The 17,369-nt window shown below is 42.6% G+C and overlaps 1 protein-coding gene across 1 annotated transcript in view; it reads right to left on the bottom strand.

The window, feature by feature from the left end:
- LOC101111069 (SLAM family member 7-like) overlaps positions 1 to 3,192 on the bottom strand; it is a 40,220-nt gene extending 37,028 nt beyond the window's left edge. Inside the window, exon 1 of the transcript XR_009597553.1 lies at positions 3,052 to 3,192. The gene's annotated coding sequence lies outside the window, so the exon portion shown is untranslated. The remainder of the gene's footprint in view (positions 1 to 3,051) is intronic.
- Positions 3,193 to 17,369: the final 14,177 nt, after the last annotated feature.

Below are 17,369 nucleotides of genomic sequence, written 5' to 3'. Positions count from 1 at the left end.
GCTGCTGCAATGAACATTGGGGTACACGTTTCTCTTTCAGTTCTGTTTTCCTTGGTGTGTATGCCCAGCAGTGGGATTGCTGGGTCATATGGAAGTTCTATTTCCAGTTTTTTAAGGAATCTCCACACTGTTCTCCATAGTGGTAGTTTTCATTCCCACCAACAGGTGGATATCTCTGCATTTTAATATGCTATCTAGGTTTGTCACAGCTTTCCTTCCAAGGAGCAACAGTCGTTTAACTTCATGGCCACAGTCACTGTCCTCAGTGATTTTGGAGCCCATGAAAATAAAATCTGCCACTGCTTTCAGTTTTTCCCCTTGTATTTGCCAGGAAGTGATGAGGCTGGATGCCATGATCTTTGTTTCTTGAATGTTGAGTTTCAAGCCAGCTTTTTCACTCTCCTCTTTCATCTTCATTACCAGGCTCTTTAGTTCCTCTTCACTTTCTGTCATTAGAGTGGAATCATCTGTATATCTGAGGTTGTTGATATTTCTTATGGCAATTTTGATTCCAGCTTGTGATTCATTCAGCCAAACCTTTTGCATGATGTACTCTGCATATAGGGCCTCGTTGGTGGCTCAGCAGTAAAGAATCTGCCTGTAATGCAGGAGCCACAGGGAGATGCAGATCTTCCCTGGGTCAGGAAGATCCCCTGCAAAAGGGCATGGAAACCCACTCCAGTATTCCTGCCTGGAGAATCCCATGGATAGAGGATCCTGGTGGGCTACAGACCGTAGGGTCAAAAAGGGTCAAACATGACTGAAGTGACTTAGCACATATGCAGTCTACAGATAAGTTAAATATGTAGAGTGACAATGTACAGCCTTGCACTCCTTTCCCAATTTTGAATCAGTCAGTTGCTGCATCTGCAACTCTAACTGCTGGTTCTTGACCTGCATATAGGTTTCTCAGGAAACTGGCGAGATAGTCTGATATTCCCATCTCTTTAAGAGTTTGTTGTGAGCCACACAGTCATAGGATTTAGTGTAGTCAATGAAGCAGAAAGAGTTGTTTTTCTGGAATTTCCTTGCTTTCTCTGTGATTCAACGAAGGTTAACAATTTGATCTCTGGTTCCTCTGCCTCTTCAAAACCCAGCTTGCATATCTGGAAGTCTTCAGTGCATGTACTGCTGAAGCCTAGTTGAAGGACTTTGAGCATAACTTTGCTAGCATGTGAAATGAGAACAACTGTGCAGTAGTTTCAACATTCTTTGGTATTGTCTTTCTTTGGGATTGGAATGAAAACTGAACTTTTATAGTCCTGTGGGGACTGCTGAGTTTTCTAAATTTGCTGACATATTGAATGCAGTAATTTAACAGTATCATCTTTTAGGATTTTAAATAGCTTAGCTGGAATTTAATCACATTTACTAATTTTGTTCATAGCAGTTCTTCCTAAGGCTCACTCCAGGATGTCTGGCTCTAGGTGAGTGACCACACCATCATGGTTATCTCAGTCATTAAGACAATTTTTGTATAGTTCTTCTGTGTATTCTTGCCATCTCTTCTTAATATCTTCTGCTTCTGTTAGATATTTTGTTAATATTTCTTACGGCAATTTTGATTCCAGCTTGTGATTCATTCAGCCAAACATTTTGCACGATGCACTCTGCATATAGGGCTTCGTTGGTGGCTCCGCAGTAAAGTATCTGCCTGTAATGCAGGAGCCACAGGAGAAGCAGATTCGATCCCTGGGTCAGAAAGAGCCCCTGGAGGAGGGCATGGAAACCCACTTCAGTATTCTTGCATGGATTCTCCAAGCAGGATTTCAGTCCTTAATCATGCCCATCCTTGCAATCAATGTTCTCTTGATATATCCCTATTTTCTTGAAGAGATCACTAGTCTTTCCCACTCCATTCTTTTCCTCTCTTTCTTTGCACTGTTCATTTAAGAAGGCCTTCTTGTCTCTCCATGGTATTCTCTGGATCTCTGCATTCAGTTACATAGATCTTTCCTTTATTCCCTTGCCTTTCACATCTCTTCTTTCCTCTTTCCTCTTCTTTCTTTTATTCCCTTGCCTTTCACATCTCTTTCTTTCCTCAGCTATTTGGAAAGCCTCCTCAGACAACTACTTTGCCTTCTTGTATTTCTTTTTCTTTGGGATGGTTTTGGTCACTGCCTCCTGTACTATGTTAAAAACCTCTGTCCATATGAAATATGAGATTTCATATTCTAATAGCCTTTAATAGAGTTGAATCTTTGTCTTAATCTGTTTGGGACCTAGTGTTAAGAATATCCAGTTCTGAAACTGACATGTCACTCTGTAATATTGTATCGAGTGGGTGTTTGCTGTTCTGCAACACCAACATTCATCTGGTTTGTGCAGAATATCATATTAATACAAAGTTTAATTAGCTAGTGAAGAAGAAATATGAGTAATTAGTTTAGACAGTAAATACTAATTAGGAAATTACTCAAAGTCCTCCATTATATACAAGTTCAAGCCACATTTTACAGCTCTAGTTAGTAGCATAATCTAAATCCTATCAGGGCAACTGTACTTTCTGTAATTTAGGTGTATGCATTTGCTTTGCCTGACAGACAGCTCTGTTTGCTTCAATTGATAGCTAGAAAATAATAATTCCATTATTCTGGCCAAAAGAATATTAACTCTAGGGTTTTGGCCATTTCAGTCAGTCTTCCTGCCAGCAGAACCTATGAACATACAAGGATTGTATTTTTAAGGAAATTGAGGGATCTGGAAGAGTGTGACTATCTGAAATATTATCTATTCACTCTTTAAGAAAACAAATGAACAAATTTAACAAAACAGAAGAGGACTCACAGATATAGAGAATAGACTAGTGGTTATGAGAGAGAAGAGGGTAAAGGGTAGAGACATGGTGGGGAAGGAGATTAAAAGGCACAAACTACTAGGCATATTATTTAATAATTTGCAAGGATATGATGCATATCACAGTAAATATGGTCAGTATTTATAATAACTTTGGAGTATAGTCTATAAAAATATCAAATCACTGGGTTGTACATCTAAAACTAACATACTATAATTCAATTACACTTCAATAAAGATAAAAGAAAAATTTACCTTTAACTCTGTGCTCCTTTCTCCTCTTCTGTCTTGTAGCATTAAGCAATCTTCTTAAAATCTGAGACAAATAATTGAGGTTTCTCCAGAACAAAGGAGCTGTGCAAACAAGGTACAGGAGTTTGCAACTTGTATGCATTCATTTCCTGCCTTTGTACCTGATGAGTTTGGACGTGCTCATCAGCAGTCAGAATTTTGACTTACCCAGGGGCAGATGCTGGCTGCAGTGCGCTGTTCCTTCTGTGCTGGATATGTTCAGTGTTGCCAGAAATAATTATGCAGGGAGGGGTTGTGAGACGTAGGAAAGAGGTCTTCCTTTAGATGTATTATGCAGCTCAAATGATGAAATGCAAATCACTAGAAAGTGATTTTTGCATAGACCAATTGATGCATTTAAGAGTTTAAGAGTAATTGTAACTTAATGTACAAATAAACTGTTAACTGCATGATGTGTCCTCAATGTCCAAAGAATAAGGGAGAAAATGTATGACAGAACTTTGGGAAAGGCTTTCCAACCCAGTTGATGTTCTAAGTCCTAATAGGTTAATTTTTAATCCAAAGACATAACGCTTCCCAGGTTTCTTCAATGCCCTCTTTCAGTTGTAGGGTGCAGGAGGCTCATGGATAACGAACTATGTCAAATGCGCTTAAATTATTTAAGTATTTGCTTTTATGCACACACACACACACACACACACACACACACACACATACACACACCCCTTTATACCCTTAATTAAATGTGAACCAAATGCTCCGCTTATATCCTATTAGTTGGGTTCAATGATTACTCCATCAAATTCCAGACAATGGTAAGTCTATCAAATCTTTTCTCCTTTCCTTTTTAAATAATTTCATTAAAATAAAACAATGTGTGACTGCATCATCCAAGACCCACTTTGTGAAATTGTTGAGAATATTGTGAGTCCACCAGTTTGTTAGACCGTATCTTTGTCTGCATTCCTAACTCTCAAGATATCCCTTCCTCAGTTGTATTGCCTTTCAACATGCAAATAAATATGGTGGCATTAAAATGGAAACAAAAAACTATTTACTGAACTTGGACTAAAGCCTCATATGGGTAACAGGCAATGGAGATACAAGTGCTGCTCTCAGGCCATAATCTTCCAGCAGAAGGAATAATGGGACAAGGTACTTTTAATTTTTTTTTGGATTTTAATATTATATTTTGTATAACCATGTATATATAAAATAGTATTTTAACATGTAATCAACAGCAAGATTATCAATGAAATATTTTACACTCTTTTTTCTTTTTAAAAAATTTATTTATTTATTTTAATTGGAGGCTAGTTACTTTACAATATTGTGGTGGTTTTTTCAATACATTGACATGAATCAGCCATGGGTGTACATGTGTCACCCATCCCCAACACCCCCTCACCTCCCTCCCCATCCCATCCCTCTGGGTTGTCCCAGCACACCAGCTTTGAGTGCTCTGTTTCATGCATCAAACTTGAACCAGAGATCTATTTCACATATGGTAATATACATGTTTCAATCCTCTTCTCTCAAATCATCCCACCCTCACCTTCTACCACAGAATCCAAAAGTCTGTTCTTTGTATCTGTGGGGAACAAAGTACTCTTGAGGGGAGTCAACATCATTAACCATGGGAGAAAAGAGTGGTCAAAGGAACAGTCTCGAAAACCTCAGAGACAAGTGAGGCCTTGAGTTAGATCTCAAGCAAGGGCCAGTATTTCAATAGGCTGACTTGGGAGTAGGGAAAGGCCACTCCCAAGGGATGAAAGAGCTTGAACTAAAACCCAGAGAGAAGACAGGGAAAGAGGTCGAGTCTGCTGCTGTGCAGGGTTCAAGGGAGAGGAGTGATGGTGTCTTGTGTGTCAAGAATCCCCTACATATGATTTTCACATTTAATATTTCTGAAATTGGGATACATCTTTGAATCAATTTTATACTTACTAGTATAAAAATGTTCATGTTTCTAAACATCCAACAGATATAGTTTTAATAATATACAGTAGATACTATTACTATTAATTATAAGAAAACAAGAGAGGTTACCTTTGAAGAGAGTGGCTGTGGGAAACAAAGGTGGAAAGGGTATTGACTTTCTCTTTAAACATTTGTTTGGATTTTTAACAACATAGGTATATTATATGAGCTTTGTCATCAGGACTGTCTTCCACAGAGAATATAACACAAAGTGTTCTCTTTGTGTCACTATTTTATTGAAAATTAAACCAATAAATGTTAGATTATTTTCAAATAGGTATTATTTGATGAATATTTATGTTAGGCACTGAGGGATACATTATTTCATTTGATCCTTACCATAGCTTGATGAGCTCTGTCCTGTTAATATCCTCACTGGACTCATGAGAGATCAGAGGCCAGGGTCATACAGCAAGAAAGGCAGGAGCCCAGCTATGAGTGTGGAGGACAAGAACAAGATAGGAGGTGCCCTACAAGTTCCAAAGTGCTGTGCATCCTTCATCTCAGGCTGTCTCCAAACTGACTTGAGAGGCAGGAATGAGATGACCCACATTCTTCAAAAAAAAAATAAAATAAAATAAAATAAAAAAATAAAGCAAAGCAAAAACTGCTTCTAGTGGTAATGAAGTGAGGATGACAGGGATAGACAGAGATGTAATTGGGAAAGCCCTGTTCACTGTTGACTTGGGGTCTTTCCTAAATTCTTCAAAAGAGATCCACTTCCAAGGATCCAACTAGTCTCTCCAGAGCTGGATATTTCCCCCTGAATGAACCCCAGCCACAGGAAGCCCCTGGGCCTCATCTGCTCTGCCTCAGGCAATCTGCCTTCACTTCTCAGAGTCTGTCTCAAGGGGCGGGTCAGAGCCTTCACCTCCTCTCTGAGACTGATTCATCTCACAAGTTTCTTATCTGGATCAAGAGCTCAGATGTGAGGCACAGAATTCTCAAGGGTCCCTCATATCCCTTGGTACCCAGCTATTTTTCTAAATATTTTAACTGTCCTTTCAAGTTCAAAAAGTATTCATTAACAAAATAAACTGCTTGTTATTACAAATAAGCAATTTTGATATTTGATAGAGAATTATCTAACTCACTTTCAATATACAGTCATTAAAAGAATAGAGAAACAGAAACAGAACAGTAGAGGAGAGTAACAGCACACACATCACCTAACTGGGCAGGCACTTCCAGACTCATTGCTGGGAAGTCCCGTGTAACAGTGATCTGGAGTCCCAGTTGGGGAAAAGTCCTGGGCAGAGCATCCACTCCATGAGTGAGAGTTCAAATTGCCGTTTTTAGGGTTCCTGCTTACAAAACCAGGCCACAAACTGACAGCATCATGGGTTTGTGACTAATTCCTGCTCTAGTTTCAAGTTAATCTTTTTATAATGCTATTTGTTATATCTTTCAAGTAAAAGGATTTTGTTAAGTCCCAGGCATGGTTGGCCAAACCTCCTCCAGAGGCTCAAGAATTCCAAGAACTGCTCCCTATCTTATCTATAGTGCCACCGCTTGCACCCGCAGACAGGCATGTAATCAGGGGACTGTCCAGGCAAGTCAGAAGCAAAGTCAGAAGGCCTGCTCTGCTTTCTTATCTCTGAAACCTGAATAAGATTACTGCCATTTAACTTCTCTACTACTACCCCTATCCTAGGACTGGAAAAGGTCAGTTTTCATTCCAACCCCAAAGAAAGGCAGTGCCAAAGAATGTTCAAACTCCCACACAACTGCGCTCATCTCGCAAGCTAGTAATGCTCAAAATTCTCCAAGCCAGTCTTCAGCAATACGTGAACCATGAAATTCCAGATGTTCAAGCTGGATTTAGAAAAGGTAGAGGAACCAGAGATCAAATTGCCAACATCCATTGAATCATTGAAAAAGCAAGAGAGTTCCAGAAAACATCTATTTCTGCTATATGGACTATGCCAAAGACTTTGACTATGTGGATCACAACAAACGGTGGAAAATTCTGAAAGAGATGGGAATGCCAGACCACTGACCTGCCTCTTGAGAAATCTGTATGCAGATCAGGAAGCAACAGTTAGAACTGAATATGGAAGAGCAGACTGGTTCCAAATAGGGAAAGGAGTACATCAAGGCTGTATATTGTCACCCAGCTTATTTAAGTCACATGCACAGTACATCATGAGAAACACTGGGGTGGATGAAGCACAAGCTGGAATCAAGATTGCTGGGAGAAATATCAATAACCTCAGATATGCAGATGACACCACCCTTATGGCAGAAAGTGAATAAGAACTAAAGAGCTTCTTGATGAAAGTGAAAGAGAAGAGTGAAAAAGTTGTCTTAAAACTCAACATTCAGAAAACTTAGATCATGGCATCTGGTCCCACCACTTCATGGCAAATAGATGGGGAAACAATGGAAACAGTGACAGACTTTATTTTGGGAGGCTCCAAAATCACTGCAGATGGTGATTGCAGCCATGAAATTAAGACACTCCTTGGAAGAAAAGTTATGGCCAACCTAGATAGCATTAAAAAGTAGAGACATTACTTTGTCAACAAAGGTCTGTCTAGTCAAGGCTTTGGTTTTTCCAGTAGTCATGCCTGGAAAATCCCATGGGCGGAGGAGCCTAGTAGGCTGCAGTCCATGGGGTCGCTAAGAGTTGGACACGACTGAGCGACTTCACTTTCACTTTTCACTTTCATGCATTGGAGAAGGAAATGACAACCCACTCCATTGTTCTTGCCTGGAGAATCCCAGGGACGGGGAGCCTGGTGAGCTGCCATCTATGGGGTCGCACAGAGTTGGACACAACTGAAGTGACTTAGCAGTAGCAGTATATGGATGTGAGAGTTGGACTATGAAGAAAGCTGTTGGGAAAGTCGCTCAGTCGTGTCCGACTCTTTGCGACCCCATGGACTGCAGCCTACCAGGTTTCTCAGTCCATGGGATTTTCCAGGCAAGAGTACTGGAGAGGGTTGCCATTCCCTTCTCCAGGGGATCTTCCCAACCCAGGGATCGAACCCGGGTCTCCCACATTGTAGGCAGACGCTTTACCCACTGAGCTACCAGGGAAGAAAGCTGAGTGTCCAGCTATTAAAAATAATGCATTTGAATCAGTTCTAATGAGGTAGATGAAACTTTAGCCTATTATACAGAGTGAAGTAAGTCAGAAAGCAAAACACCTATACAGTATATTAACACATACATACAAAGGTCCGTCTAGTCAAGGCTATGGTTTTTCCAATGGTCATGTATGGATGTGAGAGTTAGACTGTGAAGAAAGCTGAGCGCCGAAGAATTGATGCTTTTGAACTGTGGTGTTGGAGGAGACTCTTGAGAGTCCCTTGGACTGCCAGGAGATCCAACCAGTCCATTCTGAAGGAGACCAGCCCTGGGTGTTCTTTGGAGGGAATGATCTAAACCTGAAGCTCCAGTACTTTGGCCACCTCATGCGAAGAACTGACTCATTGGAAAAGACTCTGATGCTGGGAGAGATTGGGGGCAGGAGGAAAAGGGGACGACAGAGGATGAGATGGTTGGATGACATCACGGACTTGATGGACATGAGTCTGAGTGAACTCCGGGAGTTGGTGATGGACAGGGAAGCCTGGCATGATGTGATTTATGGGGTCACAATGAGTCAGACACGACTGAGCAACTGAACTGAACTGAACTCATGGAATTTAGAAAGATGGTAATGATGACCCTATATGCGAGACAGCAAAACAGACACAGATGTAAAGAACAGGCTTTTGGACTCTGTGGGAAAAGGTGAGGGTGGGAAGATTTGAGAGAATAGCGTTGAAACATGTATATTACCATATGTGAAATATATTGTCAGTCCAGGTCCGATGCATGAGACAAAGTGCTCAGGGCTGGTGCACTGGGATGACCCTGAGGGATGGGATGGGGAGGGAGGTGGGCAGGGGGGTCAAGATGGGGAACACATGTATGCCCATGGGTGATTCATGTCAACGTATGGCAAAAACCACTATAATATTGTAAAGTAATTAGCCTCCAATTAAAATAAATTAAGGTTTTTTTTTAAAAGAAAGCTGAGTGCTGAGGAATTGATTCTTTTGAACTGTGATGTTGGAGAAGATTTTTGAGAGTCCCTTGGACTGCAAGAAGATCCAACCAGGCCTTCCTGAAGGAAATCAGTTCTGAATATTGATCGGAAGGACTGAAGTTGAAGCTGAAACTCCAACACTTTGGCCACCTGATGTGAAGAATGGATTCATTAGGAAAAACCCTGATGTTGGGAAAGATTGAGGGCAAGAGAAGGGGATGACAGAAGATGAGATGGTTGGATGGCATCACCGACTCAGTGGACTTGAGTTTGAATTGGTGTTAGACAGTGAGCCCTGGCGTGCTGCAGTCCATGGGTTTGCAGAGTCAGACATGACTGAGTGACTGAGCTGAACTGAACTGAACCCCTGTCCCAAAAGGATCTCTCAAAAGGATCTAAATCCCATTCCAAAGTAATTCTTACCACCATAATCATAAACATCAACCCTCCTACGTACGTATCACATCATGACTCCTCACTTGGGCTCATATTATCCACAGACCTGACCCTTAATTGCTGAATCCTCAGCCACATTTTTACGTTTGAATTGATGCTCTACAAATCAATGCGTCCCTCTCCATAGTTCTAACCATTCCTATATCACCCTGAGGTTGCCGTGAAGGGTGATTATTGCGTCTCCCCCAAAATCCATATGTGGAATCCCTAACCTCAGATGGAATGTGCTAGGAAGTCAGTATTGGGAAGGCAGATACTTTAAAATGAGGTCATGAAGGTAGAACTCCCAGGATGGGGTTAGTGCCCTTATAAGAAGAGAGAGAGATATCAGAGCTGTCCTCCTTAAGGAGACAGCAAGGCAGGAAGAAGTCCTTTGCCAGCAAGGGCATAAAGCAGCACCATTATCTTGAACTTCACAGGCTCTAGAACTATCAGTTCAGTTCAGACACTCAGTTGTGTCTGACTCTTTGTGACCCCATGAATCACAGCACGCCAGGCCTCCTTGTCAAAAACCAACTCCCAGAGTTCACTCAGACTCATGTCCATCGAGTTCATGATGCCATCCAGCCATCTCATCCTCTGTCGTTCCCTTCTCCTCCTGCCGGGGTCCAGCCCCGGTGGATCTAGGGTGATTCGAAGGTGGGGACAGAGTCGGCGTCTTTGGAAAAATGCATATTTAATCACAGATATAGAGAGATTAGAAATGGATAGTGAGTAGGAAGATTAGTGGAGAAAAGGAGGCTGAATAACTTGGATTATGTGGAATAGCATCCATGCTCCAGATGGGAATTCAGCCAGAAAAACGGGAGCAAGAAACAAGTGACATGGGGGAATCAGTCTTTCCGGAAACTGATCGAATTTCTTTATTTTGGGGTTTGCTTATATACCTTTTGTTACACATAGGGATGAATACAGAGTCACATGGGGGTCAGCAGTCCTGACCTTTATCAAAATCAGGTGCTTCACATAAATGCATAAAAAAAGGTCTTAGGAATATTACATCATCATGAGACCTGCTGACATTTTATGATCCTTTCTTCTGATAACCAAAAAACTTATTTTTTCCAAGGGTGTTTTTTCTTAAACCAGGCACCACCCTCCAAATAAAGCTGCATTCCTATAGGGTGAGGGTGTAGTGAGTTACAATCAAGAAAGGAATTTATTTAACCCAAGGTTAACATGATTAGTCTTAAAGGTTAATACTTATTTCTCCTATATGCTTAAAGGTTAATACTTATTTCTCCTATATGTTAGTTATATTCATTATAAGGGTAGGGAACATGGAGATTTAGCAGCAAACATCAGCCCAACAAATGAAAATCCTTTCACCAATGCTCCCCTTAAGATCTATTTAGTCTTAAGATATGATAAAGTTACATTCTTACATAGCAAGGACACAGTGATTTATAACAAAGTACAGTGATCTATTACAAAAGACAAAATCCATTAACTCAAAAAGTCTAGTGTTGCTAACATCAAAAACTACTATATTTCCTTTGCTATATTCCAAATACATTGATTAATATAAGCCCAGGTGCCTAAGGATATAGAGGCCTGGTGGCAATCATTGACTCAACAAGAAGAAAAAGTCCTATGCTAATTAAGACTCTCAAAATACTCCAAAACTCTCTGTGCTGTTTACGGTTGAGAGGTAGTAAACAATCATGTGCCTAGTGGCAGCAGTATGGATAATCCTGTCACACAAGCTGGTCTGTCAGCAGAGAGGTTTAACCTGAGACATCCTTGTCCCACCCAGAGCAGGGAATTAGCAGCAATTATTGACAGAACAAATGAAGAACCCTTCACCAATATAATTCCTAACCAACACACTATACTAATAATTTCCAACTCCCCAAAAGAATTTGCCTTTAGTAAGTCTAAAACATCTCGTGCCTCTCAGGTTGGGAGGCTGTAAACAATCACATGTGGCCAGACAAACCTATACAAGTGGGCTAGATAACCTTCAGAGGAGTCCGTAAGCTGAAACACTCTTGTCACGCCCAAGAATTTTTATTGCCTTGGAGCTGCACGTTTACTCCTTCTCCGAGAGAAACAGTTATGGGGGAGAGCCCCCTGTAAAGTCAGAGGTATAGGTGAGAGCATAAAACAGACTCTGGTTTTGGGGTTAAATGCTCGGGAACAGGGGGTTTCCTGAGGCTTGATCACGCCTTTGCGTATGCCAAGCCTCCTTCCTCATGACCTTTGCCATGGGCGGAATTCCTCACACTGGCCCCCGGCATCCTCCTGCCCCCAATCCCTCCCAGCATCAGAGTCTTTTCCAATGAGTCAACTCTTCACATGAGGTGGCCAAAGTACTGGAGTTTCAGGTTTAGATCATTCCCTCCAAAGAAATCCCAGGGCTGATCTCCTTCAGAATGGACTGGATGGATCTCCTGGCAGTCCAAGGGACTCTCAAGAGTCTTCTCCAACACCACAGTTCAAAAGCATCAATTCTTCAGTGCTCAGCTTTCTTCACAGTCCAACTCTCACATCCATACATGACCACTGGAAAACCATAGCCTTGACTAGATGGACCTTAGTTGACAAAGTAATGTCTCTGCTTTTCAATATGCTATCTAGGTTGGTCATAACTTTACTTCCAAGGAGTAAGCGTCTTTTAATTTCATGGCTACAGTCACCATCTGCAGTGATTTTGGAGCCCCAAAAAATGAAGTCTGACACTGTTTCCACTGTTTCCCCACCTATTTCCCATGAAGTGATGAGACCAGATACCATGATCTTCGTTTTCTAAATGTTGAGCTTGAAGCCAACTTTTTCACTCTCCTCTTTCAATTTCATCAAGAGGCTTTTGAGTTCCTCTTCACTTTCTGCCACAGGGGCGTGTCATCTGTATTTCTGAGGTTATTGATATTTCTCTTGGCAATCTTGATTCCAGCTTGTGCTTCTTCCAGCCCAGCATTTCTCATGATGTACTCTGCATATAAGTTATATAAGCAGGGTGACAATATACAGCTTGATGTACTCCTTTTCCTATTTGGAACCAGTCTGTTGTTCCATGTCCAGTTCTAACTGTTGCTTCATGACCTGCATACAGCTTTCTCAAGAGTCAGGTCAGGTGGTCTGGTATTCCCATCTCTTTCAGAATTTTCCACAGTTTGTTGTGATCCACACAGTCAAAGGGTTTGGCATAGTCAATAAAGCAGAAATAAATGTTTTCCTGGAACTCTCTTGCTTTTCCATGATCCAGCAGATGTTGGCAATTTGATCTCTGGTTCCTCTGCCTTTTCTAAAATCAGCTTGAACATCAGGAAGTTCATGGTTCACATATTACTGAAGCCTGGCTTGGAGAATTTTGAGCATTACTTTACCAGCGTGTGAGATGAGTGCAGTTGTGTGGTAGTTTGAGCATTCTTTGGCATTGCCTTTCTTTGGGATTGGAATGAAAACTGACCTTTTCCAGTCCTGTGGCCACTGCTGAGTTTTCCAAATTTGCTGGCATATTGAGTGCAGCACTTTGACAGCATCATCTTTCAGGATTTGAAATAGCTCAACTGGAATTCCATCACCTCCACTAGCTTTGTTCATAGTGATGCTTTCTAAGGCCCACTTGACTTCACATTCCAGGATGTCTGGCTCTAGGTGAGCGATCACACCATCGTGATTATCTTGGTCTTGAAGATATTTTTTTTGTACAGTTCTTCTGTGTATTCTTGCCACCTCTTCTTAATATCTTCTGCTTCTGTTAGGTCCATACCATTTCTGTCCTTTATTGTGCCCATCTTTGCATGAAATGTTCCCTTGGTATCTCTAATTTTCTTGAAGAGATCTCTAGTCTTTCCCATTGTGTTGTTTTCCTCTATTTCTTTGCACTGATCACTGAGGAAGGCTTTCTTATCTCTTCTTGCTATAAGGAAACTAATTTGTATTGTTTAAGTCATATAATCTGTGGGACTTTGTAATAAAACTCCGAGAAGACCAAGACGGTCTGGAAGAAACAAAGCAAGTCTCCATGGCCCATCGGTGTGACCTGCAAGCAGCACCTAAAGCTCCTCCAAATCATCTGCCTCCCTGCCCACCTGCAGCATCTGGGTGTCAGTGCCACCTAGCGGTAGAAGATCAAACTGTCCTAGAGAGTTCCTGAAAGGATGACTTCCAACGTCAGGTATTCCACAAACATGTAATGAGAGTCAGATGTGTGCAGCACCACTGGAATGCAAAGACAGGTGGTAAAGTCAATGTACTGCTGCTGTTAATGTTGCTGCTAAGTTGCTTCAGTCGTGTCCAACTCTGTGCGACCCCATAGACGGCAGCCTGCCAGGCTCCCCCGTTCCTGGGATTCTCCAAGCAAGAACACTGGAGTGGGTTGCTACTTCCTTCTCCAATGCATGAAAGTGAAAAGTGAAAGGGAAGTCGCTCTGTAGTGTCCGACTCTTAGCAACCCCATGGACTGCAGCCCACCAGGTTCCTCCGTCCATGGGATTTTCCAGGTTAATGTACTAGAGGAGTCCAAAGTCTAGTGGGTGAGCTGGAAGCACAAATCAATTTAGTGCCAATTGTATGTGCTATACTAGAGGTCCTTAAGCATTTTCTTTCAACAAGGAGAACAAAATAAAATACTTGAAGACTGAAAGAATGCAGAAAAGCCTTTCAGAGGAGGAGTGCAGGGTGACTTGCAAAGAGAGGGTGGACCTGGCCACCAGGAGAAGGGGCTGCAGAAATAAGAAGAGATATAGCTCGGGAGTCTGTGGCTGTGTCTTCCTTCCTGACAGAGGCCAAGGCAGGTGTAAACTGGAGGCAACTGGTCCAACATGCTGTGGGCTTCAGTTTCCTGAGTCTGCATGTGAGTGCTCTAGGGATGTGAGAAATGGCCAAAGCAATGAACTTGGAGTTAATTTAAAAAGAAAAAAAAGTCAGCTTCTTAGACATCAAAATTTACCAGGAACACAAGAGTCTGAGAGAGAAGGATGAAGGGGAAGTAAGTGAGCCCGTTGTCTGCCTAGGTTTTCTCCAGATTCCTCCTCAAATGTCTCCAAGTAAGATTGGGAGTCTCCCGATAGAGGATAGCAGCAAACAGGACTGAGGAGTGGAGAACTGACTCTCTTCATGACCCCTTCCATCTGTACAACTCAGTCTGTGGAGGGCTGATGTGAATGGGAGGGATGGTGGGTCACAGGGACAGGCCCTAAGAGGATGGACTTTGACAACAGAAGCCTGAAGGCAAAAGTGATGACCAGAGTCGGCAACAGTGAGTTCCTGGTAAACCATCCACTCAGACCAAGACTCTGCCAGCCAAGAGGAGAGGTGTGGAGCACCACGTGCAGGTAGGCAGAGCCAGATCAAGCAGACTGGGGGTGAGGCTAGGAGATCAGGGCCTGCATAGTCCAGGGAATGTGGACAGAGCCCCAGTGTCACAGCCAGATCGACGTGAGGAAACTACAGGAGAGCAGTGAGATTAATATCCTCCTATGAAAACTTTGGTCATAATGGGTGTGAGTCTGCAGCCTCTATAGGAAATGGAGCCCTAAAATCAGGTCCATCTTCTCCACTTCTGTCCTCAGGCTTCCCTCAGTCCCTTCTGGGAGTGGGTGCTGAATATACATTTGCTGTGTGTGAGGATGACTCAACTTCCACCTGAAACAACCAGAGAATTCCTGAAACAGGTGTCACTGGAGATAAAGGACTCCAGCCTTCAAGCTAACTTTTCCCCAAAAGGAATTCCAGACTCCAGTCAGTGCTCAAAGGAGCCTGCCTGCTTTGAACTCTACTTCTCAGTCTGACAGCCACCCAGTTCCCAGAGGTTCTTACTGGCAAGGCTTCCTTCTCCTACCACCCCTGACCTAACTCCATGAACACCTACTACCGGGGTCCAGCCCTGGTTGGATCCAGAGATATCTGAAGCATGAACAGTGTCAGTGACTGAGATTTAGAGATGTAGAGAGAGATAAGGAAAGAATTTTGCAGTTAAGAAAATAAAGGAGAGAAAGAGGTTGATATTCCTTGGTTTACGCAGAAAACTAATAAAGCCCCAGCATGGGACTTGCCCTGTTCACTTAGGCTGCAGGTGCCCTCTTGAATAGCTGAGGGTGTCCCACCTTGAGCACCTTCTTGAGTGGGTCTTAGAAGCCCGGGCAAGAAAGTGAACTCAGAGGGCCCCTGCGCTCCAGGGGGTCAACCTGAAAAGGAAAGAAAGAAAAACACGGGGAGACCAAGCTTTGGTGAGCAAGGCCCACAACTTTATTTTCAAAGGGACCTTTATACCCTGAATTGTACATAGAGAATAATGGAAGATGCAGAGTCATGCAGGGTCAGCAGTCCTGACCCTTACCGAGATCAGGCTTTCTTTCTGCATACCTTTCCATTTGCAAAAGTTTTACATGATTTACATCATCTTCTGGCCAGGACCCCCAGTTGTTCCTGCTAACATTTTATGACCCTTCTTTCTGATAAAGGTTAGTTAACCAGAAAACTTATTTTCTCTAAAGGTGATTCTTCTAAAGCCTGGTGCCACTCCCTGAAAGCAATAGATAAAGTTGCATTCCTATAGGGCAAAAGTGTGGTGGGCTATAACAAGGAAGGAATTTATTAACTTAAGGTTTAATGTTGTTAATATCAAGGCTACTTACTTATGTTTCTATATATCAACTATATTGATTAATGCACTCCCAGGTACACAATGAAAGATATGAAAACTTGGCAGCAAGTATTTGCTCAACAATGAAACCCTTAACCAGTTCTATTCTAATAATTTTTAACTCCTCGAAAGGCTCTACATTCCTAGAATGTTTTAAGCATCCTGTGCCTCTCATGGTTTGGAGGCTGTAAGCAATCACATGTGTAGTTGTAAGAGTCCGGATAAACCTATCAGGCAAGTTAGAAAACTATCAGAGGGGTTTGAATTGAAACACTCTTATCATGCCCGGGAGACTTATTAACTAGAGCTCTAAGTTGATTTCCTTCAGAGAAAGGTGGTCGAGGACAGCCCCCCGTTAATGTCAGAGTAGTTGGTGGAAGGCATAAAATAGCAAGACAGACAGATTCTGGCTTACAGGTAGATGCTTGAGCAGGTCCAGGGGTCCCTCGAGTCCTGACTTGCCTTTGCCCATCAAGTCTCTCCCTCATGACCTTTGTCATGGGTGGGATTTCCCTTGCTGGCTCCCGGCAACCTACTTCATGCCTGCACCAGCAAGGCCAAGATCGAGGACCTGTGCAGGCTCAGGACAGGAGACTGCAAGTGCAGGTGAAGTGCCAGGTGTGCCTCACGCCTGCACACAGGACTTCATCCACAGATTCACTGAGCATCAGTTGAGCATTGCCCAGGTCTCCCAGAAAGCCAGGAGCAGAACAGAACCCTCTGGAGCTCATTCTGGCTTTCTAGGACATCATCCCAACTGGTAGTGCAGGTTTCTCCTCCTCCTGGGAGAGTCTGAACCCACCTTCATGAGTTTCATCTATCCCGGGGCAGAAGGCTTACAAATGTCCCACATCTCAACTCCCTGGCACTGGGCTGCCTGCACTCCCAGAAGACTGGTATAATTTGCTTGTACCTAACTTGGACTCTTGAGGTCACTGATATGCCTGTCCCCCTGCCGTCAAGGCTTCCCTCACCCATTGCTCTGTAAGAAGGGAGAATGACCTGGAAGCAAGGTCTTTCCTCTGGAGCATGGCTCCAATCTGTGCATCCAGCAAGTCACTGAGGCCCAGCCACTCCTTTTCATGTGATGATGAGAGAGCTGGATTCACTTCCTCTCCTCCCTTTGACAACTTCTCTAGGTGAGGTTTTCCGATAAACTCTATTCCTTAATCATATGCATTTTCAGGAACTCTCTCTGAGACCTGACATACAGGAGTGGCAATAACAAAAACAAAAAAAAAAACAAAAACCCTC

This window comes from Ovis aries, chromosome 1 (assembly GCF_016772045.2).
Source record: "Ovis aries strain OAR_USU_Benz2616 breed Rambouillet chromosome 1, ARS-UI_Ramb_v3.0, whole genome shotgun sequence".
In the NCBI taxonomy this organism is placed as follows: Eukaryota; Metazoa; Chordata; class Mammalia; order Artiodactyla; family Bovidae; genus Ovis; species Ovis aries.
The sequence above is the reverse complement of the archived record's forward strand: the minus strand, read 5'-3'. Positions and strand labels throughout refer to the sequence as shown.